This window comes from Aethalodelphis obliquidens, unplaced genomic scaffold (assembly GCF_003676395.1).
Source record: "Aethalodelphis obliquidens isolate GAN/ISIS:26980383/991018 unplaced genomic scaffold, ASM367639v1 scaffold7, whole genome shotgun sequence".
NCBI lineage: Eukaryota > Metazoa > Chordata > Mammalia > Artiodactyla > Delphinidae > Aethalodelphis > Aethalodelphis obliquidens.
The window spans coordinates 22,852,566-22,877,514 of NW_020837951.1; the positions used below are offsets into that span (position 1 = coordinate 22,852,566).

The following is a 24,949-nucleotide window of genomic DNA, read 5'->3' on the forward strand; positions in this document are numbered from 1 at the left end:
ATTCCGTTGTACGTATATATACATTCTTTTTCACGTTCTTTTCCATTATGGTTTGTCCCAGGATATTGGATCTAGTTCCCTGTGCAATACAGTAGGGAGATACAGTATACAGATACAGCTTTTTGACATAAGAGAAGCCATTTTAGGCCTAAACCATTTTGTGATCTAAGCCTGGCCATAATGCTTGCCCTTGACTAGATCTCAGTAATTAATGAACTTAAGGGAACAAAGAAATGAAAAGTAGTCAAGAAACAATAGTTCAGAGATAAAATAGAGTCCTAGTTCCTCCTCAAGGGATATACATCACAATCTGATACAGAGCTTTGAGTTCTGCAGGAATTAAGACCCCTACCCAGGTGGAGGATGTAACTATGCTGAGACCCCAGATTGGTTGGGGCCTAAGGAAAGAGGATGGTGACCTCTGCTGACCCTCCTGACTTCACTCAACTAAAGCTTGGACTCTGTCAACCTTTGCCCCAATTCTGTGTTGAATTCTCTTCAGCTCAAGCCCCTTCATAAATATGCATGTACCCTTAGCTTAAAACTTTCCCAATTTTGCAGCTGGGGAGACACTGCTTTGGGAAAGATCCCCAGTGTTCTCCTGACTTGCTGCGAGCAAGAAATCCTTCCTTCTCCTGCTCTTCCGTTTGGTTGTCTCTTGGCAGCTAACCCAGTTGTTTTGGTAACAATGCCGCCACTTTCCAGCCCAGACCCCGCCTCAGTGGGGCAGATGGAAGCCTTCATGAAGGCTTGAAGGCTTGTTTGAGGTTGCGGGCAGGTCTCACTGCTTGTCTGCCCGAACAAAATCAAGCCTGGCATTTCTGTTTCCCACTAGCCTGACCTCACCACCGGGGTGAGGATGGAAGGTTTTATGGCTCCTAAACTTTAAATCTTTGGGCCCAGATATACCAGGACAAAGGAAGAAGAGTTCCTCTCTCCACCAAAGCAAGAGCCTGGTGGGGCCTGAAACTGTCCCTCTCCGGCATTCCCCAGACATGCCATTCTATGGAGCCCAGGTGATATGTGAGTAAGGCTTAGACAGAGGCTGGGCCGGATGAGATTTCCATGCCAGGGATCTCAGCTTGGAGCTAGCCTGCTCTAAAGGGCCAGACTGCTGGAACGTCAAAGAGTGTGGCCAGGGAGCTGTGGGCCAGACGGAGGCCCTTGGGCCTAGACCAGCACTGGCATTAGTACAGGAGAGTGAATATTCCTGTTACCGACCTGGGTCCTTGGACTCTTTAATCAATAGAAATTGATGAGGCCAGATGAGAAATTCAGGCAAGGTTTTACTGGGACTCATGCTGCAGCACGAGGGAGCAAAAATAAGAAACAGGTGCCCTTGGGAGTGGGTAGCAAACGAAGCTGGTTCCTTAAATGGAGTGAGGGTAGGGGCAGAAAGGTGGGTTGGGCAGGAGGGGTAGCTTGGGCGGTCTGCCTGCCTCCGTGGTGGTGCTGTGTGCAGGCATGATGCGAAGTGCCCTGCTTTTGTTCTCCGCACCTCAGAAATGGCAGTTGGTTTGTGGCCTTTCTGTACCTTATTGTTCATAATTACCCCAACTGCACATGTGTGCAGTTATTTATAGTTTCTTTGTATTTTGTTGCTCAAGGAGAGATTTATCCAGGTGCAAGCACTCCAGTAAAAGGTCCCAGGTCCCAGCCTATCTCATTCCCATCACCTTGGCTAAGGCCTCCACCCATCCCCAGAGCACCGGCTACTGTAGGAAAGATGGCTGGGAAATCATTCTATGGCTGGTGGCAGTGGAAAGATGGAGTTCTGTGCATGAACGTGGAATGTGTGCACGTTGGAGCAACGAAAGTCAAGGACCACCTGTAACCGGTCAACTTGTGCAAGTCACTGGCCTCTGGAAAGGGCACCCCCAAAATTGTCTTTGGAGAAGAGAAGCAGGATGGAGGATGAATTCCATGCCCAGATGTGCCATGGATGGAATCACCCAGACAGCCTCCAGCGTTTTATGTTCTGTAGCGTCTCTGTACGTGATGGAGCAAGAAGATGTTTCATTTTCTTCATTGTTATTTGAGTTGTGCCTTCCATGTCAGCAGTAAAAGAGGATACGTGTCGGAGTCCCAGAGAATTCCCTGGAAACCAAAGTCTTCTCCATCTCACTTTCAGCAGCCAAGGTCTCAACATAATTTCTCTGGCTTAAGAGTAGAAGAAAGGGGCTTCCCTGGTGGCGCAGTGGTTGAGAGTCCGCCTGCCGATGCAGGGGACACGGGTTCGTGCTCCGGTCTGGGGAGATCCCACATGCCGCGGAGCGGCTGGGCCCGTGAGCCATGGCCGCTGAGCCTGCGCGTCCGGAGCCTGTGCTCCGCAACGGGAGAGGCCACAACAGTGAGAGGCCCGCGTACCGCAAAAAAAAAAAAAGAAAAAATGTAGAAGAAGGGTCCATACTTTGGTTATGGCCTTTCTATTTTGAGAGGAATAGAGAATGGGACATCACTTAATTTCTGCCACGTTGTCTAATGGCTGCATTGTGCATTTTTACCAGTGCCATATTTATTTATCAAGCACTAACAGTGTTTTCTAGCTGAGATAGGACCCAATGATGGTTCATAAAATGCAGTGTAGTAGGCATTTTCTTAAAACCAAACAAAACATATCGGAGTACATTTACTGCATTAATGGTGAGTATTATTTCATGAAACACGTTTAGTTATATGTATGTTTATACTGGGGTCACAATGTAAAATATATTTCTCACCGTGGGTTCTGGCGAGGCATGACTGAAAGCCATTGCTATAAGGGTTTCATCTTTGTCAGGGATGGCTAGGTATAGAGGTTCTCAAAGTGAGGTTCTGGGACCAGGAGCATCACCTGGGAACTTGGTAGAAATGCACATTCTCAGACACCCCCCACCCGCCTCTAGGTACCCTGAATCAAAAGCTGGGTGAGGTTGGGGGGCGGTCATGGGAGGAACCCAGATTATTCTTTTTTTTTTTTTGGCAGTACGCGGGCCTCTCACTGTCGTGTCCTCTCCCGTTGCGGAGCACAGGCTCCGGACGCGCAGGCTCAGCGGCCACGGCTCACGGGCCCAGCCGCTCCGCGGCATGTGGGATCTTCCCAGACCGGGGCACGAACCCACGTCCCCTGCATCGGCAGGCGGACTCTCAACCACTGCGCCACCAGGGAAGCCCCAGATTATTCTTTTTATTTTCTACTTTGTATTTAATTAAGTAGCTGTTGCAAGAAGGTGTACACATACTAAATACATCGCATTTAACTAACCTCATTGACCATGGAGCCCAGCACTAATCTGCAGTCTTGTTCTTAGCCCAGAAGGCACATCCCCACCTTGAAGCAGCACCCTTGAAATGACACTGAGTTACTTATGTTGACTCCTCTGCATCTTGCCTAGGCCTTCCCCCCTTGTTGGTAGACTGAGGAATCCAGTCTACCAACTGGGTGCACACTCACATTTGAGCACCACTGATAAAGTCCATCAAAGGACTGTTTTACAAACATGAGTGAGGCCCAACTCTACAGTGAGGGTAATAATCAAACTTTGTATGGCACAGCAATGTTTTTGTGCAGCCGTTCACAGCATTACTTCATTTCTTTCCGAAAATAACCTTGTGAGGCAGAGAAGGCTGATGTTTTTATCCTCATTTTTCTCTCTGAAAAACCTAGGATTGTCCCTGCTTGGATAATAATTTGGTTTGAATTGATTCTTAATATTAAGCTAAGCAAAACCATGGAGTGCCAAGTGGGCAACAATATCTTGTTAACTAGAATTCTTATCACTTCACAAACATTCATGGGAAGCTTTAAAACTTCTTTTATAAATGCAAATTAAGCCTTAAAGCAAGCTTGTAAGATAACTGAAATTCTGTTTTAACCTGATGGACACCAAAATGACTTTGCTAAATTTAAACTGCATTTCAGTGGAAACCCATGGTCACTGTAGAACCAAAGGGTATTGAGCCTGTTGTTTGTTTGCTGTGATGGTTTTTTGTTTTTTTTTTTAATATTTATTTATTTGGCTGCGTCAGATCTTAGTTGCAGTGCGTGGGCTTCTCTCTAGTCGTGGTGTGTGGGCTTTCTAGTTGTGGTGTGTGGGCTCTCTAGTTGTGGAGTGCAAGCATGCAGCTATCCCATGGCATGTGGGATCTTAGTTCCCCGACCAGGGATCAAACCTGCGTCTCTTGCATTGGAAGGTAGATTCTTAACCACTGGACCACAAGGGAAGTTCCTGCCATGATGGTTTTTAAATAAAGCAAGGAAACACTAAAAACAAACAAACCATCAGTGAGGCATTAGAACCAAAGAGGAATGACAAAAACAATTTGCAACTCTTATGATCAGTAATGAGGCTTATTAATTTCACACACTATCTTATTTAATCCTCAAGCAAACCTATGATATCAGTAACAGCCCCCTTGGTACCCATGGAAGATTAATTCCAACACCTCCCTCAGATACCAAAATCCATGGCTGCTCAAGTCCCTTATATAAAATGGCATGGACTTTGTATAAACCTGCAGACATTCTACTGATACTTTAGATCATGTCTAGATTACTTACATTACCTAAAACAATGTAAATTATATACATTATATAGATTACTTATATTACCTAAAACAATGTAAATTATATACGTAGATGTAAATACAACATAAATGCTGTGTAAATAGTTGCTTTCATGCAGCAAATGCAAGTTTTGCTGTTCGGAACTTTCTGGAATTTTTTTTTTAATATTTTCTATATGTATCTGGTTTTATCTGTGGATGCAGAACCCATGAATATGCAGGGCGGACTGTACTGGATTTCTATAAAGCCACTGCTCCCCCAGATGAGCCTTATTCATTCTCCTAAAAACAATGGGGCTTTTCTCCAGAAAACTCCTCCATCAATATTGAAAAGGCTGGGTGGGAACTTGTCACCAGGTAAGAACGCAACCTCAGCCAGGATTCCTTAGCCCTAAATTTTCCAAGCTTTTGTCATTTGCCTGCCAATTTAATTATCATTTACTTCTCCTATTCACTACTTGTATATGAATACATTTATTTTGCAACAAATCTTTTTATCAACACACCTTTTTCTAAAATTATTATTGAAAAATAGTTGATTTATATTAGTTTCAGGTATACAGCACAGTGATTCAGATACACACACACACACATATATATTCGTTTTTAGATTCTCTTCCATTATACGTTATTTATTACAAGATATTGAGTATAGCTCCCTGTGCTATACAGTAGGTCCTTGTTGGTTATCTATTATATGTCTGTATATATATATATGTGTGTGTGTGTGTGTATATTTTAATCCCAAACTCCTAATTTATCCCTCCCCCACCCTTTTCCCTTTGGTAACCATAAGTTTGTTTTCTATGTCTGTGAGTCTATTTCCATTTTGTAAATAACTTTGTTCGTATCATTTTTTTAGATTCCACATGTAAGTGATATCATATGGTATTTGTCTTTCTCTGTCTGATTTACTTCACTTAGTATGATAATCTCTAGGTCCATCCATGTTGCTGCAAATGGCAATATTTCCTTCTTTTTATGGCTGAGTAGTATTCCATTGTGTACTACATACCACATCTTCTTTATTATCCATTTTTTATCCATCTGTCAATGTCAGCATACCTTAAACAGAAGACCAGTATTGTTCTCAGAAGAAAAAAAAAACTTAATAAGCAAATACATTGAAACAAAATCATTCAATGATGAAATTTGGTATGTGGCCAGTCAAAGACTCAAAGGCTGAGTGCTTACTCTCCCCTCCCCTCCCCTCTCCTCCTCTCTTTTCTTTCTCTCTTCCAACAGGATGAACAACTATTAGAGAGGTGTTAAAGATAGAATAGCACCAAATTAAGACTTTCTTCTTGAGTGATCAGTATTGAAAGAGAATAAAAAAGGTATCAAGAGGGGGTATATGGAAACTCCCTGTACTTTCTGCTCAATATCTCTTAAACCTAAAACTCTTAAGAAAAAAAGCCTATTAATTTTTTTGAGTGTACTCATAAAAATAAAATTAAGAGTTCTAAATTGAACAACAACGAAAAGGACCAACATTCTCCCTGAATGAGTCAAGGCTATTTAATGCTGCATTCCCCATACTACCCCAAATCATCAGAAATTACTACCTGAAATTACCTCTCATGGTCACATGGGTCCATGGCTTCCATTTTGTGAAAACGTAGCCAACATCTGATTATATGAAAAAATAAGAGGAAAAAGGCAGAGATGGGATGGTTTCCTACTGATGGCAGAATGAAGTTGTGAATCACTCATCTTTCTGCCAAAGCCGTTCGTGATCTGGTCCTCATGTTCATGTTTGCCCTCCTGCCATTGCCCACAGACCCCAGGCATTATCATTATGTCAAACTCTGTACTCTTCCCTGCATCTGGAATTTCCTCCCCACATCTCTGCCTGTCAAATCTTCTTCAGGATCACCCAGCACACACACCATTCCTTCAAATGGGCCCACACAGTCACGTGAAGCCTCCCTCGGCTATCCCAGATGGGGAGAGCGTTCTTTCTCTTGGGTGTCTGTGGAGCTGTGTGTGCACAACCATTAGAGCCACCATCTTTTGTGGGGTGTGATGGATTTTTACCTCTGCCTAGGGTACCAGATAAAATACATGGTGCCTAGTAAAATTTGACTTTCGGGTAAACAAAGGATAATTTTTAGTGTAAGTATGTCCCATGTAGTATTTAACTGGGTGTCCTGTATTTTTTATTTGCTAAACCTAGCAACCCTGTGTTTGTCTCCCGTGAGACTTAGCTTCCTAGGAAAAGGGTGGTAGCTTTCCATCCCTGTGCCTGCAGTACCAAGGACATTACCAAGCACTTAGTAGAAGCTTGGTAACTATTAGATGGAGAAATGGCGGCATGAATGACTTCTGCCCAGACTCACACAGGAAACCCTACGATTGCAAATAATGCCAGGAATACATTTCTATTCCTGCCTAGAAATGCAGGTTTGGAAGAGGGAAAGATAATGTGCTCAAATCTAATACATTCATAATCTACAGACTAGAAGGAGCGAAGCTGTCTCTACATTGTTCTCTAGCTTGTCTTCAACACATATAAAAACAAGTCACAGACGGCTTGGTTTCTGTAGACGTTACAGGTCTATAGTCGGCTCCCACACAGATCACATTATGAGGGTGAGAACTTGGTCTACTGAATCCAAAGCCAGGCATGATGAATAGTAGCCACAGCCAAGAGCAAATCTACCCCATGTTAGGGCCGGTTCTGTCCCTATTATTCAGGTAGGCAATGAATCACCGTGTTTTGCTTTCAGGCCTTCCTGTGAGGGCGGTGTGTGGTGATGGAAGAAATCACAGGCTCTAAAGTCAGATAAACCTGGATTTGCAGTTATGACTCAGCCACTGCCAGGCCAGAGGCCTCGCTGGAGCTCAGTTTTCTCATCTGTAAACTGGGCTATCGTGGATACCTCCCAAAGGTCGAGGTGAGTATTAAATGGAATAGTGTACATGAAGCGGTTGTATGGGACCTGTTCACAGCAAGTGTTCCAGTGAGGATGGGGATAACGATGATGATGTTTTTTTGTGTTTTTTGTTTTTTTTGTTTTCTCCTTCAGTACGCGGGCCTCTCACTGTTGTGGCCTCTCCCGTTGCGGAGCACAGGCTCCGGACGCACAGGCTCAGCAGCCATGGCTCACGGCCCCAGCCGCTCCACGGCATGTGGGATCTTCCCGGACCAGGGCACGAACCCGTGTCCCCTGCATCGGCAGGCGGACTCTCAACCACTGCGCCACCAGGGAAGCCCTGTGGAATTCTTTTTAATTTAATTTTTATTTTATATTGGAGTATAGTTGACTTACAATGTTGTGTTAGTTTCAGGTGTACAACTAAGTGATTCAGTCATGCATATACATATATCCATTCTTTTTCAGATTCTTTCCCATATAGGTTATTACAGAATATTGAATATTGAATAGAGTTCCCTGTGCTATACAGTTGGTCCTTGTTGATTACCTATTTTATCTATAGTAGTGTGTATATGTTATTCCCAAACTCCTAATTTATCCCTCTTCCCCCACCATGTTTCCCCTTTGGTAAGCACAAGTTTGTTTTCAAAGTCTATGTGTCTGTTTCTGTTTTGTAAATAAGTTCATTTGTATCATTTTCCTTTAGAGTCCACATATAAGTGATATCATATTGATATTTGTCTTTCTCTGTCTGACTTACTTCACTTAGTATGATAATCTCTAGGTCCATCCATGTTGCTGCAAATGGCATTATTTCATTCTTTTCTATGGCTGAGTGACATTCCATCACCCTTTAGAGCCAGTTTCTTCCTCTAGCTCCCGAAGAGCAGCTGCTTCTGGGCTCTCATTACCATCTGCGACACCTGCAGAGAATTCTAGGCATTAGCCTCCCATTGGTGGGCGGAACTGCTTCCTTCGCCAGGACGATGCCCTTATAATGAAGACTTCTTTGCAGCTCAGGGAAAACTGCCACTGTCCTTTCCTGGTTGTCTGCTTCACAGTCTCCCAAGTGCCTATTTTACCAGTAGGATCCATGTAAGTTTTTTCAAGCTTGATCTGTTGTCCTTCTGAAATTAACTCCTCTGAAATAACAGACTGTTTTGGTATTTGGGAAGAATCTGTTGGTTCTTGGTTTTCTGTTTTCAAACGAGTTAGTCTTCACAGTCCTCAGGCAGGAAGTTCCCGTCCAAGATGTGGGGTGAAGGGAAGGGGGCCAAAAGAAGAGAGCGTGAGGCCAAGGCAGCGGTCTAAATGCTACTGCGTTCAGATCTTAGGTTGTTGTGAGAATTGTGTTCAAAAATTCAAAGTGCATGGTTTATTCAGCTAAAATCCTGGGCGCACGATAATGAAGCATCATCATCTCCTGGCAGGAATGACCGCCTCTGCCAGGCAGCCTTTAGCCTCAGGGTCCTTCCCTTTAGTCTCAGTGTCCTTCCCTGGACACCTCTGGAAGGACCAGGCCAGCTGACGTCGCACAGACTAGGCACAGCCCTCAGATGAACTCATTCTTTCATTCATTATAGTAATGGAAACAATCAGGAGCTGGGAGAAATTCAGGCTTTTTCAACTGTGCAGCTGGGAAATTACAACTCCCACTACAACACCAGTACCATGCGGGCAAGGGTTTTCATCTGCTTGCTCACCACCATCATCCCAGTGCCTGGGACAGTGCTGGGCACCTAGCAGGTACTCAACACAGCTAGTTGAATGATTGTGTGAATAACTCCACAGATATTTACAAGAGTTAATAATAGTGAGATGAGAGAATTCACACTGGGGAGGAGATGACTCAGAGCTGAGTCAAATGTGAAACAGGCTTTAATCCTATAGTCTCCCCTTTTCTATAACAGCCTTTAAAATATCCCAGTTTTATGGGGCATTTTAATGGAGATAAACTTAATAAGTTAAAGTTATGTAATTAGTTATACTCAGCTTCTGTTATAATTACTTATTGATCCAAGGCTGCTTAGGGAGCACCTGGCAACAATGAAAGAAAAACAGTAGCAGGTGTTTGGACTTAGTTTGTGCTTGCTAACTAATTAGATGAGGATTTTTTCCCCTGGAAACCCTAAGCAGTTCTCCTTTGGCTCCAAAATTGAGAGTCGGAACCCAGGGGCTTCAGCCAACTCTGTTTCTCTCTCTTGCTTCTGGACTGGAAGACATTCTAGCATTAAGATGCTTTTGCATATTACTAATGTTATTCATTAGAGGTTGATTTTCTAGTTAAAGTCTCAGCATTCTATTGATGCCAGAGTTTGCACAGTGGAGGGACTGGAGTCAGACTACTAGAGTTTGAATTGCAGTTCTACATTTACTAGCTGTGTGACCTTTAGCACATTACTTAAATTTTCTGTGCTCCAGTTTCAAAATCTATAAAATGGGGATAATGATGGTATTTACATCACTCGATTATAATGATGATTAAACAAATAAACAACGCCTTGGACACAGTAAGTGCTATAAATATCCCTTTAATCATAAAACTACTTGAATTTCTAACACTTTAGTTCCCAGTAAAGATTTTGTTAATAATTGATTATCTGATAATTTAGGCATATGATCAAGGTTGTTATAAACAGGCTTATATTTACACATGCCTAGTAAAAATTAAAAGTGTAACTCCTAAACGAAGGCTGGGTTGTGTTCAAGGATTGATTGGGTGGAGAGGGTCAGCCTGCCAGAGAGATTCACACTGGCTACCTTAAGCAAATGGGGAGGCCTCCAGAATCAAGCCTCAAGAAGGACAGGAATCAGGCATTTCCAGGGATCTCAGGAGGAGGGACCCAAGGGGAATCCCTTTAGGGATGACTCCAATGATTTTCCCTCTTGCATCACTCCCCTTGAGAGCTGAGCTCTTCTAAGAGAGTTTGATTGGCCTGAAGTCAGCTGCCCACCCTTGGGCCTAGTGGTGGGGCAGGTCCTAACAGGATTACAGGGAATGGAGGAGAGAGAGTTACCCAGAGGAAGAGCAGGGTGTCATTACCCAAAGGAATGGGGAGGGTTGCTAGACAGGCCAAAGCAGCAGCTGTGTCCTCCATGAAGAAAGGAGAAGGAGGCAGGGTAATGTTTTCTAAAATACTATTTATGTTTGTCCCAGAGGCCTTTCCAGGAATTTAAATGTATCTCTCTCCCTGAGGGGCTGGCTCATCCTCTCGGGGCATTCATGCAAAAAGAGCAAGAGTCTGGTGATAATCATAAACTACTTCTTTCCCTGGCCTAATGAAGCAGATCTCTAGTTGTTTATGTTGCATTCATTTAAATCTCATCTTTGCCTCACAATTTCATAAGAGCAACAATTCCTAGTTCAATCAAAACACATTATACTAAAAAAAAAAACCACATTATACTAAACTCTCAGAATTCAGCAGATGATAAGCTTACAAAAATGGCTCACATATTCATGAATCTTTTCCCCAGTCAGGTTGTTTTTGGCTATAAGTGCTAGAACATCCAACTTGAAGTTGCTTAAGCCAGACAAAAATGTATTGATGCACATGACTGAGTGTCCAGATGCAGGAGAGGTGTCGGTGGTGGGGAGGGATTTCATCCAGTGGTTCTAGCCCTCTCCTCTGCAGTTACCATGATGCTTTCTGCCCCGTTTTCTCCCCATGTTCTTCATCTCAGGCTGGAAGCAAGATGGCTCAGAATTTCCAGGCCTCAAGACTACAAAAAGCAGTATCTGGAGGGAAAATGAAATCATTGCTTAACGCAAATCTCAGGAATAATGTAACTTTCCCCAGAATCTTCTAGCAAACTTTCCTCTCATCTCCTTAGCCCAGATTGGGTCACATTCCCAATCCTGAAACGACCCTGGTGGTCAAGCAGATTCCATCTGCTAACTGGCTTAGAGCTGGGTTCTTGAACCAGTCAAACTGGCAAAGAGAATTATATTATCATGCCTGGTTCCCAACTCACAGACCACTAGATGAGAAAAAGAAGGAACATATGTTAAAAAGAAAATAGGGTAGGCATTTATCTTTTTTTTTCCTCCCCCAATATCTGAGCCTCACTGCTGCCCCACCCCTATGTCTGAGAAATTTAAGATTTAATGGAGGGCTTCCCTGGTGGCCCAGTGGTTGAGAGTCTGCCTGCCAATGCAGGAGACACGGGTTCGAGCCCTGGTCCAGGAAGATCCCACATGCCACGGTGCAACTGAGCCTGCATGCCACAACTACTGAGCCCACGTGCCACAACTACTGAGCCCATGAGCCACAATTACTGAAGCCCACGCGCCTAAAGCCCATCCTCCACCACAAGAGAAGCCACCGCAATGAGAAGCCTGCACACCGCAACGAAGTGTAGCCCCCGCTCGCTGCAACTAGAGAAAACCTGCACGCAGCAACGAAGACCCAACACAGCCAAAAATAAATATAAATAAAATGACACCTTCTTCTAAAAAAAGAAAAACAAGATTTAACAGAAGACAGAGGCCACTTCGTGTTAATGTTGGAGACACCATCAGCTTTCTGACTTTCTCTCGGCAAGAGCAGGGACGTGTAACTGAGGCTCCACTGATCACACAGAACTATCTCAGGTTCTTTTCAGAACCTTGAGGCAGAGAGCCAGGCACCTCCTAGAAAATCCATTTGAATGGCAGGTGGTAGCAGACTTCCAGGGACATCAGTGGCCCCAGCAATGGTACATCCAGTGTAGGGTTGCCAGGTTTAGCAAATGAAAATACAAGAGACCCAGTTAAATTCAAATTTCAGATTTTAGTATAGATCAGTTTTTAGTATAATTTTTTTTTAGTGTGTGTCCCAAATATTGCATAGGACATACTTATACATAAAAAATTATGCACTGTTTAAAATTCAACTTTAAGTAGGCATCCTACGTTTATCCCACAGCCCTAATCCAATGGCATCCAGTTTCCAGGGGCAACCACGTGTTCAGTGGCAATGGCGGAAGGGTCCTCACCAGACTGGTTTTGTGGCTTCTTTGGGGTTGTGGTCCAGCCTGCTTATCTCCCTCCCTGGCTCCTGCTCAGTTTCCAAGCCTAGTTCTGCATCATGACCAGAAATTCTGTGCAAATAAATCATACCGTGTAAGCTTTGGTTGCTCGCAACTCTGAACCCTGGTAATACAAACCTCGACATCCACTACAAAAATGTGAACCTGTCCTTTGGCATTGATGTCAGTACGAAACACAAAGGGAGAATGGAACATTTTTAAAGCAGAAGTAGCATGATACTGCCTTTTTTTTTTTTAACTTCTTTATTGGAGTATAATTGCTTTACAATGGTGTGTTAGTTTCTGCTTTATAACAAAGTGAATCAGCTATACATATACATATGTTCCCATATCTCTTCCCTCTTGCGTCTCCCTCCTGCCCACCCTCCCTATCCCACCCCTCTAGGTGGTCACAAAGGACGGAGCTGATCTCCTTGTGCTATCCGGCTACTTCCCACTAGCTTATCTATTTTACGTTTGGTAGTGTATATATGTCCATGCCACTCTCTCACTTTGTCACAGCTTACCCTTCCCCCTCCCCATATCCTCAAGTCCATTCTGCCTTTTGAAGTCTGGGTCTTAGAACACGATGCTTGGCAAGCTTCTTCTTTGTCAGTGGCTTAAGGAATTTCCCAACAATGCCTCCTGCTTCAACTAACCTAAGGGTAAAATAGAAACAATTCTGGAATGTTCGATGACTTTAAAATTAAGGATAACAAAATTCTGGCATAAACAGACAAAAGTCCCTTACTAGGACTTTTCCAATCTTTTAGCCTATCCTGACTAATAAAACGAAACTATTTTCATATATCATAATCTCACTACTACTACGTTTAGCAATAAGAATACAATGAAAACCTGTAGCATGAAAAACGTTATTAATACTTTCTGGCTCCTAAGTTAAACTGTATTCCTATTAACCTTCTTATGTCCCCAGAATAAGACATATTCATGGTCTGGATTCTGTTTGGATTGGGGGCTGATGCTAATTTACCAGTTGTCATTGGGTAGTATAATAAAGCAATTTAATTACACTAATAGTTATAGACTGGAAACACTGCCCTCCTTCCTTCTCTAGATCATGAAAGAAGCATCTCGGTTCTAGGTGGTGACATTTGCTACCCTGCATACATGCCAGGGGACACTGGGGTGCTTCGGCTACTGGCTTATTAAGTGATGATATAGGTCGTTTGCTGAGGTTGAACATGGTGCTTATAAGCTGGGCACAGCCTCTCTAGCCTTTTTCAGCTTCACTCCCTCACAACTGGGACAGCTGGCAAGGCTCTGGAAGCCAAATATGAAGCAAACATTCTCTTAACAATTGACAATTCCAAACATGAACAGGCTCCCAAAACATAGGGGTGGTGGATTTTTTTTCACATCCAGCAGCCATTCCTTTTTTCTGACATCCCCTGATTCCTACATAGAAAAGTATTGCTCCCACATGATGTGAAACCTAAGAGACACAGTGAAACCAAAGGCTGCCATTCTACTGAAGAAGCTGAGGCGGTCCCTGAAGGCTCCTTCTATAGGATTCTACTCCTTCCTGTCCCAGCCTAGCCAAAGGGGTAGAGGATGTGACCTCATCCTGGCCCAGTACGTGGCCATGTTGACTGGTCCACTCAATCAGAGCCAACCGGACACAACAAAACCTGGACTGGGACTCCTGAGAAAAAAACATTTGCGCTCTTTTTCACTGAATTTGAAGTGCTAGAAAGTTAGGTTTAGAACTGTAGCAACCAAACTGCTACCACAGTGAAGACACTTTTCTGAAAATAGGGCCAGTCAGAGGCCAGAAGATCAAAGAGAAACTAGGTCCTGGTAACATCACTTAACCTTCAGCAAGTCATAACTGAAGCCAGACCTACCCCTGGAATTGCCAAATTCCCTTTTCTAAGGTCAGAGTGTTCCTGTCACTTGGGACAGAGCTGATGTGGTACAATTGGTTTTCCCTCCACATGCAAGTGTGAGACTGTCCAGCATGAAGAATAGTCACAGCCAGGCCTCGGACCAAGGCCTTGGATCTCTGGATCACCGTTGGGTGGAGTCTCATCCAGGGTCTCCTGCTGTAACTTCAGGCAAATCACCTCACCTGTCTCTGTCTCCTCCCCATCAAAGGAATGTTCCTACTTGCCCTAGAGACTCATGTGGCCATTGTGGGAAGAGCAATATGGAAGCAACCAATATGGAAAGGCTACAATATTATTTTGTTCTAATATTATAATATTGTATTTGCTTTCCAAGCAATCTGGGAAGCTTTACCAAAAGAAGCAACTCTAGAACCACACTTCTTTGTGTTTTTGTTTTTCCTGAGGGGCATAATTTCTTCCAAAATCATAGAATTTACAAGACCAACTGCCTTTTATTTTTTAATTTTTTTAGTTTTGGCTGCACTGCACAGCTTGCGGGATCTTAGTTCCCTGATCAGGGATTGAACCCGTACCTCTGCAGTGGAAGTGGGGAGTCCCAACCACTGGAGCAACAGGGAAGTCCCTCAAGTGCCTTTTAATTCAGTCATCTTGCAGTTCATTTTTTGCTTCATATTTAAGTGTTTGGTGGTCAGACCACATTTCCGCTAAGAGTTCATGACTTGTTTTCAGGTGGGAATGATTAAAAGTTAAATATAATTGTTATCTGTTTGAGATCTATGAATAATTTTGAGAAAATGTTCAGAAAGTGTTATTTCACAAAACCCTGCCCTGAACTCAAGATCAAATGGTATTGAATTATGGTTTTCTCAGGGTATATGCTGAGTAGTGGGGTTGCTGGGTCATATGGTAGTTCTATTTTCATTGCAGCACTATTTACAATAGCCAGGACGTGGAAGCAACCTAAATGTCCATCAACAGATGAATGGATAAAGAAGATGTGGCACATGTATACAATGGAATATTACTCAACCATAAAAAGGAATGAAATTGAGTTATTTGTAGTGACGTGGATGGACCTAGAAGCTGTCATACAGAGTGAAGTAAGTCAGAAAGAGAAAAACAAATACCGTATGCTAACACATATATGTGGGATTTTAAAAAGCAGTACTGATGAACCTAGTGGCAGGGCAGGAATAAAGATGCAGACGTATAGAACGGACTTGAGGGCACAGGGAGGGAAGGGGAAGCTGGGATGAAGTGAGAGAGTAGCATTGACATATATACACTACCAAATGTAAAATGGTTGGCTAGTGGGAAGCTGCTGCATAGCACAAGATCAACTCAATGCTTTGTGACTACCTAGAGGGATGGGATAGGGAGGGTGGGAGGGAGCCTCAAGAGGGAGGGGATATGGGGATATATGTATATACGTAGCTGATTCACTTTGTTGTATAGCAGAAGCTAACAAAACATTTATTCTCCAATAAAGGTGTGAAAAAAAAAGATTAAATGGTATTGAAACACTGGTTTGTTTGGTTTGGGGTCAGCAGATGGGGCTGTGCTAGATTATATGTTTAAGTTATCAGATTTCACTAGAAAAACGAATGATTGTCTAAATGTGTTTCCAGAAAAAATGACTAAGTGTGAGTAACACTAAAATAAACTTCCTGTAAATTGTGAGAGGGATACATTGAAGGGGAGAAAAGGCTCAGTGTTTCTACCACTGTTTCTGAATTGTGTTACCATGGAAACTGGTACCATAAAAAGAGGTCACTTTGTTATTCGACAAAGTATTTATTAGTTTCTGCAATCAAAAAAGAAAACAAAAGGGGGTTTGAAGTAAGTACAGATAAAACCCCTATTCCTCAGTCCTTGTACTTCTACAAGGAATTTTGGCTCCTGACAAGGTCTGATCAGAGCTGCACGTCTAAGTCTGTTTTCCATTCTTGTGACCGTAGGCAGTATTTGCGTTCTATTCAGGGAGCAATGAAAAGATCATTGAAGGGTTGGTTTCAAGCAGAGCTGTGACGTGTACATCAGATGTACATACTGATGTGTAAAGAATGGATCATAGTGGAGCAAGCATGGTAGAAGGGGGATGAGTCACGAGGGTATGGCTGTGGTCCAGGTAAGAGATGAAGTGGTCTGAACCAGGACAGTAGCAGTGAAGTAGAATTGAGGAAATGCCAAGTGCTTTATTGGAGTGAAGATATCCTTTATGAGCAAAACAAACGTGACCTCACGTGAATCCAGTAAAAGTTACTACAGTGATTCTTTGGGGTTTTTCGTAAGTTTATTTTTTTATTTTTGGCTGCATTGGGTCTTCATTGCTGCACATGGCATTTTCTCTGGTTGTGGCGAGCGGGGTCTACTCTTTGCTGCAGTGCGCAAGCTTCTCATTGCGGTGGCTTCTCTTATTGTGGAGCACAGGCTCTAGGCGCGGGGGCTTCAGTAGTTGTGGCACAGGGGCTCAGTAGTTGTGGCCCATGGGCTTAATCACTCTGTGGCATGTGGGATCTTCCCGGACCAGGGCTTGAACCCGTGTCCCCTGCATTGGCAGGAGGATTCTTAACCACTGCGTCACCAGGGAAGCCCTGATTCATTTTTAAATATTGTTGTCTCTTCAATTCCCTTTGCTGAGAAAGATTCTAATTAAAGACTAACACTATTTTTCTAAGAGGAGAATCATGAGAGAACACAGGCCTCACAAACATAGGCCAAGTGACAAAGATAAACAAAAGGTAAAGGCCAACATAACAGAAAAATCCAACCAATAACATGTTTACATCTTTGCTTGTGACACCTTGACTGTACCCTCAAAGTTGCCAACATCGGGAATAATCTTGAGTGCACATGTTGGACCACTGAATTACTTCTTTGTAAAGTGATTTCTAAATAGTTCTAGGATTAGACATCCTAGACAATCATGTATTTCAAATGAAGTCTTAACTTCTTTTACGTCTTAAGGCTCCAGCCAAGTAAAATTCTTTTATGGCATCAGCCTCTTTCCCTTAAAGGTTATCTGCTGGTAAGGATACTTGTGCATAGTTAGATTGTTAATAGAGTTCCAATGAACGGTGTAGCACACCAGCAGCCATGTAGGTAAGGAGCAGATAATCGAAAATATGTACTCCTGATTGACTGGGGGTTATAGATAAGCAAGTTGTCCTCCCCACAAGAGTCAGGGTCACTTTTACCTCTAGACCAGTTGTTAATGGCACTGGGCAAAGATAATCTACCCACATTTTCTCTCTCTACCTTCTGGAGAAATAAAATTTCCAAAGTACAATTAGAGGAACTGGACTCAGCCAGCTTCTGTAAGAAGGGTTTTCATTTCTTTTTCTATAATCTGAAGAGCATATTTATTTATATTAGATGATTTGGTGAAGGCACAATAGATATCTTTATCCCATTTTTGTTTTATAGTTAAATGGTTTTTAACATATTCACAAAGTTGTATAATCATCACCATTATCTAACTTCAGAACATTTTCAAGACCTCAGAAAGGAACTCCAGGACTTCCCTGGTGACACAGTGGTTGGGAGTCCTCCTGCCAGTGCGGGGGACACGGGTTAGAGCCCCGTTCCAGGAGGATCCCACATGCCGCAGAGCAACTAAGCCTGCGAGCCACAACTACTGAGCCCACGTGCTGCAGCTGCTGAGGCCCGCACGCCTGGAGCCAGTGCTCCTCAGCGGGAGAGGCCACTGCAGTGACAGGCCTGCACACCGTGGTGAAGAGTGGCCCCTGCTTGCCACAGCTGGGGACGGCCCGCACGCAGCAACAAAGACCCAACGCAGCAAAAAATAAATTAATTAAATAAATTTTAAAAAAGAAATGAACTCCATATCCATTAGTAGTCACTCCCCATCTCCTACTCCCCCCACTCCCTGGAACCACTAATGGACTCTATGGATTTGCCTGTTCTGGTCATTTTAGATAAATGGAATCATATACTACATGGCCTTTTCTGTCTGGCTTCTTTCACTTAGCATGTTTTCAAGGTTCATTTTTATTGTGGCATGTATCATAACTTTGTTCCATTTTATGGCCAAAAAATATTCTGTTGTGTGGCTATCCCACATTTTGTTATTCATTCATTCATTGATGGATATTTGGGTTATTGCTACATGTTTGCTATTAAGAATAATGCTGCTATGAACATTCATGTGCAAGATTTTTTGTGTGTATGTATATATTATCAACTTTTTTGGGCATATACCTAGGAGCAGAATTGCTAGATTATATAGTAACTCTATGTTTAATTTATTGAGGAACTGCCAAACTGTTTTTCACAGCAGCTGCACCATTCTTCATTTCTACCAGCAGTGTATCAGCATTCCAATTTCTCCACATCCTCACCAACACTTGTTTTAATCTTATTATAGCCATCTTAGGGGGTGTGAAGTAGTATCTCATTGTGGTTTTGATTTGCATTTCTGTAATGATTAACGATGTTGAACATGTTTTCATGTGCTTCTTGGCCATTTGTCTATCTTCTTTGGAGAAATGTCTATTCAAATCCTTTGCCAATTTTTTTTTTAATGAGTTGTCTTTTTACTGTTGAGTTGTAAGAGTTCTTTATGTATTCTAGATACAAGTCTCATATCAAATACATAATTTACAAATATTTTCTCCCACTGTATGTCTTTTCACTTTCTTGATGGTGTGCTTTGGAGAAAAAACTTTTAATTTTGAAGAAGTCCAATTTGTCTATTTTTTACTTGGTTGCTTGTTCTTTTGGTGTCATCTCTAAGAAATCATTGCCTAATCCAAGGTCACAGAAATGTATACCTATGTTTTCCTCTAAGAGTTTAATAGTTTTAGCTCTTACATTTAGGTCTTTGATCCATTTTGAGTTCATTTTTGTCAATGGTATAAGGTATGGGTCCAATCTCATTCTTTTGCATGTGGATATCCAATTGTCCCAGCACCATTTGCTGAAGATACTGTCCTTTCCCCATAATGGTCTTGCACCCTTGTTGAAAGTCAGTTGACCATAGATTTATGGGTTTATTTCTGGACTCTCAATTTTGTCCTACTGATCTATATGTCTGTCCTTATGCTAGTACCACACTGTTTTGAATACTGTAGCTTTTGTAGTAAGTTTTGAACTTAGAAAGTGTGAGTCCTCCAACTTTGCTCTTGTTTTTCAAGATTCATTTAGCTATTCTGTGTTTCCTTTGCATTTCCATATCAATTTTAGGATCAGCTTGTCAACTTCAGCCAAAAAGCACAGTTGGGATTTTGATAGGGATTGTACTGAATCTATAGATCAATTGGGAAGTATTGACATCTTAATAATATTGTCTTCCAATCCATGAACATGGGATGTCTTTTCATTTGTTTAATTCTTTAATTTCTTTCAATGAGGTTTTGCAGTTTTCACTGTACAAGTGTCACACTTATTATTCAATTATGTCCAAGTAATTCATTCTTTTTGAATTTTATATACTGAGCCTATATCCTGAATCCTTGCTGAACTTGCTTATTCTAATAGTTTTTAGGATCTTTAGGATTTTCTGTATACAAGATCATGTCATTTGCAAATAGAGATAGCTTTAGTTCTTCCTTTCCAATCTGGATGCTTTTTTTTTTCTTGCCTAATTGCTCTGGCTAGAACCTGCAGTACAATGGTGAGTAGATGTGGTGAGAGTGGACATCCTTGTTTTTTACCTCATTTGGGGGTGTGAGGAGTCTTACCCTACCTTTCTTAACTATGTGCTTTCTTCACTGTGGATGGCTCAGACTCTCCCAAGGTGGCCCTTTATAAAAAGTCCACCAGGTTTTACTTGTATTTTTCCCTCAGTGGTTCTCCATGTCTCTGGATTTAGAGTAAGTAGGGTATGTCACACCAATTAGATTGTATATGTTTAACATCTTATATCCTATATGAAGGCTACTTCATATAAAAGGATATCTACTTTTGCATGCACTGTCTTGGTTAGCCATGCTTACAACTTATGTGGTCCAAATTAGAGCACTGCCTAAATGCTTCAATTTATCCCATCTCTGTTGCTTTGTATTTTAATGTCTTAAGGATGGCTTCTGTGACCAGAAAGGATTATTCAGAGACTACAGTTTAGCTGTTTAAATCAACTTTATTGTGGATAGAGTTTGCACCCATAATAAATAAAATGTACCCATCTTTAGTGCATGGTTCCATGAATTGTAAAAACTGTGTAGATCTATATAATCACCAAAAAATTTCCCTATGCCTCTCGGCAATCCCCCCACCCCAGCATCATGAAACTGCTAATTTGCTTTCTGTCGCTATAGATTAGTCTTACCTGTTCTAGAACTTCATATGAATAGATTTTTGCAGTAGGTAGTCTTTCTGTCTGGTTTCTTCCAATTCAGCATAGTATTTTTGATATTCCTCCATTTTACTGTATATATAGTAGTTCTCTTTGCTGCTTAGAAGTATTCTATCATCTGGATATATCACTTCCATTAGTGGTATTAGTAATAGTTTTCACCTGTTGATGAACATTTGGGTTTAGTTTGGGGCTACTGTGAATAAAGTTGCTATGAACATTCATATGCAAGTCTTTGTGTGGATTTGTGTTTTAATTTCCTTTGGGTAAATATCTAGAAGTGGAATTACTGGACCATATGTTAAATGTATGTTTAACTTTACTTTAAAAAAAAAAAAAGGAAAACAAAACAAATTTACCAAACTGTTTTCCAGTTTTACACTCCTATCAGTAATGTATCAAAATTACTTCCAGTTAATCTACAATCTCACCATTTGGTGTTACCAGTCTTTTTAATTTTACCAGTCTAGTGGGTACAAAGTGGTATCTCACTGTGGTTTTGAAATTCCCTGATGCCTAATGATGTCGAGCATTTTTCTGTTTGCATACTTATTGGTCACTCAGATACCTTCTTTTGAGAAGTGTGTGTTCCAGTTATTGCCATGTTTTTACCAGCTGTTTAACATTGTTTTTCAAAGAGTAGAGCTTTCAAATTTTAATGAAGTGAAATTTATTAGGTTTTTCTTTTATAGTTAGCGATTTCAGTGTCCTGCCTAAGAAATATTTGCCCCAAGCTTGCAAAGATTTATTTCCAATATCTTCTAGAAGTTGTATAGTAAATTTTGAGTTATTTTGTTGTATGGTGTGAGGTGAGGGTCAAGTTTCTTCCTTCTTTCCTTTTTTTTTTTTTAAATAGAGCCATCCATGGGCTTCTTGGAAAAGGAGAAGGAATCTGGAAGCAGCAAGAGGAGGGGTTTTCCTGACTTCCTGGACCCTGGTGTACAAGGAGCCCATACTTGAGAAGAGCAGAAGTTTCAGATAAGGTAAAAGAAACATCTGAGAAGAGGCTAACAATATATCAGTGCTGCTGAATCCAGCTAGTTTCAGCAAGGTACACAGTGAAAGGGTTTGAGAGGGCAGGGAGCGGGGGCGATTGCACCAGATGAAGGGATGTAAAGAGCAGTGGTGTGCAGGCTACTCACAGGGGTTATTATACTGAAGTTTACATTAAAATACTTAGCATTGAAATTGTGGAATGTATTTATATGTATATTAGTTTTTAAAATCTAAACAGTTAACAGTTTAAGTACCTAATCAGAAGTCTACTCCTGGGGTGTTTAAATCAGTATCTGAAAATCCCCAAATAGGAACTGATGTTCTAGAGGGAGTTTCTGCAAGCTATTCAAATATCCTTATAGTTAGAGTTCATAAATTAGTATAAGGAATGTTAGATATTTGTCACTGGTGGCATGAGGAAATTCAAGACATGTAGATGGGCTGGCTTGAAAACTGTGCTGGTACTTTCTCCCCTTCATTCTGTCTGTAGAATGGGAAGAATTAAATCTATCTCCTAGGGAATGTTGAGAAGAATGATGCAATATACCCAGCTCCAGGCCTGGCACTGAATGACTGTTCGACACTTGTATTTGTTCCTTTTCCTTCTTTACCATTGTATTTTGAGCTCCCAATTTCATATCACTTACATGTTCACTTTTGTGTCTTCATCTCAACTCTCTTGCTAGACAAGCTTTAAGCTTCACTAATTGTTGGCCTCCCTTTGGAGATCCCAAGGCCAAGTTTATCAAATCTTAGTGTACCTAATCACCTGGGATGCTGCTTTAAAATGTAGAGTCCAGGGATACACCTCAAAAGATTGTGATCCTGGGTGTGGTCCAGGAGTCTGTGGTATCATCACATACCTTCAGCTATGCTGAATGAGGCGGTCAGGGTTCATACTTAGAGAAATGGGTGATCTGAGAGAAGCTTGCTCAGAAGCCCTAGAGCTGCATCTTCTTCAAATTCGAGCCTGAACAAAGACAGCAAACCTAGTTTTCCGGTCCCTCAGGGAGCCTCAGACTGAGCTGACCCAGAAACTTGAAGCAAGCTCACCACCCAAGCTCCTCATTTCTGCTTTTCTTGACAACATAGAAATACCGTTTTAGTCTGTCCAAAATGCATTTCCCCTTTCTCTGGTAACCCCCTGGAATTTGCTCACTCCTAGTTGAAATAAATGGTTCAAGCAAGGCTGATTCCCTCCTCTACCCCCAACTCAAGTCAATGAAGGTCAGCCTCCAGGACACTTACTAGAGTAGAGGAGAAGAGTGCCCTTTCTCTGGGGATACTAAAATGGTAGGGACCTAAGCCTGGAGGGGCTAGTCTTGCATTAGGTGGAGAACCCACTGAGAATGAAACAATAACTATGGTGCTCCTGTGACAGCTTTAGGCCCCTGGAGTTCCTACTTGTATGAGTTACTAATTCTTTTTCGTTTAAGTCCATTTGAGCTGGAATTTCTCCTTACGACTGAGAGTTCTGACTAATACACAGAACCAACCCCCCAAAGAAAGGCCTTTATATCACCCCCTCTCTCTCGCTCTTCTCACCCCTACCTTTCTGCACAAACAGATCCTCCCTCACTGGGCTGTCCCAGCGATTCCCCTGCATCTCACTCTCCCCACAGGATGTTACCTCCTTGCCCCAACTGAAATCCTAAGGAGTTTCCCATGTTCCTGTAAGCAGGGGACTGTCCTCTTTGGGTAGGGCCAAGTCTAGCCCACTTTTCTTTCACCCTCTGAGGGGGAAAAAATCCTTTTCCTTTGAGATTCATGTAACCGAGCTCACTGTTCATTACGAATTTCCTGATAACTTAATTCACTTAGGACTTCGACACCTGTTTTACAGTCTCCCCTTCTACCTCGGCCATCATTCCAGAGGAATGTCACCATCCTATTAATAGCCTGTAAACATAGTTTATGTAGCACTTACTGTGTGGTTCTAAGCACTTTACATATATTTTAGCTCACTTGACCCTTCTAGTAGCACAGGGTATTATTATCCCCATTTTATAGGTGAGGAAACTGAGGCATAGGAAGGCTGTTTAGACTTGTCTAGAGCTACCCAGACACTAAGTGGTAGAGTGGGTATGAGGACAGGGAATCTAATTGCAGAGTCCAGGCTCTTAAAACACATGCTCGCCTGCCAGTTCCCTGTTCCCTGTAATTGTAGCATCCCCCATAATCCCCTCTCTACATTGGTCCTGGACATTTGGAAGGTCCTTGAAGAGGAGATGTCAGCTGAGGGTGGTTTGGATGGCCAATGGAGATCTGTACCTCCACTTCCTACAGCTCAAATATTTATTGTCATCTCCCATGTAAATGTACCAACTAATAGGCCCAGAAGCTGGGATGTAAGTTGGGCTGAAGACACAGCAGAAGCAAAGCAAATTTTGTATTGTGCTCCTGGTACCCCGTAAGGCCTCTTCTCTGCCCCACTATTCTTATTCTCTACGGAAAGGTTACTGCATTCAAGCCAGCCCATCCTCCCTTTGTCTAGGACTGTCTTTAGAATGTGTCCCTTGTGTATATCCTTACCCATGGACTGTGTTCCTCAACCTTGTAGAAACTTTGCACAAGAGGTTCAAAACCTGTTTTCCTTCCCTCCTCTCTGTTTGAAAGAGCAGACAGAAGGAAGCCAGGGAGCAGTTTCACCATCCCAGCCAATCACACCTAGATAAGCTGCATCCAGAGTGCCTCCACCTGAAAAATCGTGCTCCGCCCTCCTACCCCAACAGCATTCCACTACTTTCCAGCCTCCTGGCTCTCATTCCAGCTCAACAACTTGCCCATTTCCACTCCCAGCTTCCCTCCTGGCTTCACAATGCCAGCTAACAATCCCCAATCGCCTTCCACAATCCCCAGTCCTGCCAACACATGACACCAAGCACGACTAATTAGTGCTCACAACAGCTTTAATTATAACTACTTTTTGAGTGCCTACCATGTGCCAAGCACTCTCCTAATCACTTTACAAGCACTTTACTTAATCCTCAAAACACCACCGCCAGGAGTTAGGGACCATCATGATTCTCATTTTACAGAAAGGAAAACTGAGGCACCGGGAGGTCAACGCCTGCTCAGGGTCACAAGTGCGTCACTCCGGCGGGACTTTCAACCCGCATAAGCTGTCTGCTTCGCAGGATCCCAGCCACCTCCCGGCCGTCACTACCGCACTAAAATGCTGTGTCACGCTGGAGCAGCAGGTTCCCCGTTAAAGTGAAAAAAACAGGAAGGAGGGAAGAGAAGAGAACCTTCGCGATAAACTCCGGTAAGGAGGCGGAGGTGCACAAGCAGAAACACTTCCTGGTGATCGTTACTCAGCATTTTGTGGGGTT

General features: G+C 42.4%; 1 long non-coding RNA gene across 3 annotated transcripts; it reads left to right on the plus strand.

Annotated features, from left to right (window-relative positions):
• On the plus strand, window positions 1-24,949 carry LOC113619830 (uncharacterized). 3 transcript variants are annotated; one of them, XR_003432549.1, is made up of 7 exons: window positions 1-1,016; window positions 1,608-2,139; window positions 4,750-4,902; window positions 5,791-7,442; window positions 8,282-8,519; window positions 21,478-21,604; window positions 24,656-24,949. It is a non-coding gene; the product is annotated as an uncharacterized LOC113619830 (long non-coding RNA). The 3 variants fall into 3 exon arrangements; XR_003432551.1 differs by lacking the exon at window positions 5,791-7,442 and having other exon boundaries at window positions 8,301-8,519; XR_003432550.1 differs by lacking the exons at window positions 5,791-7,442; window positions 8,282-8,519.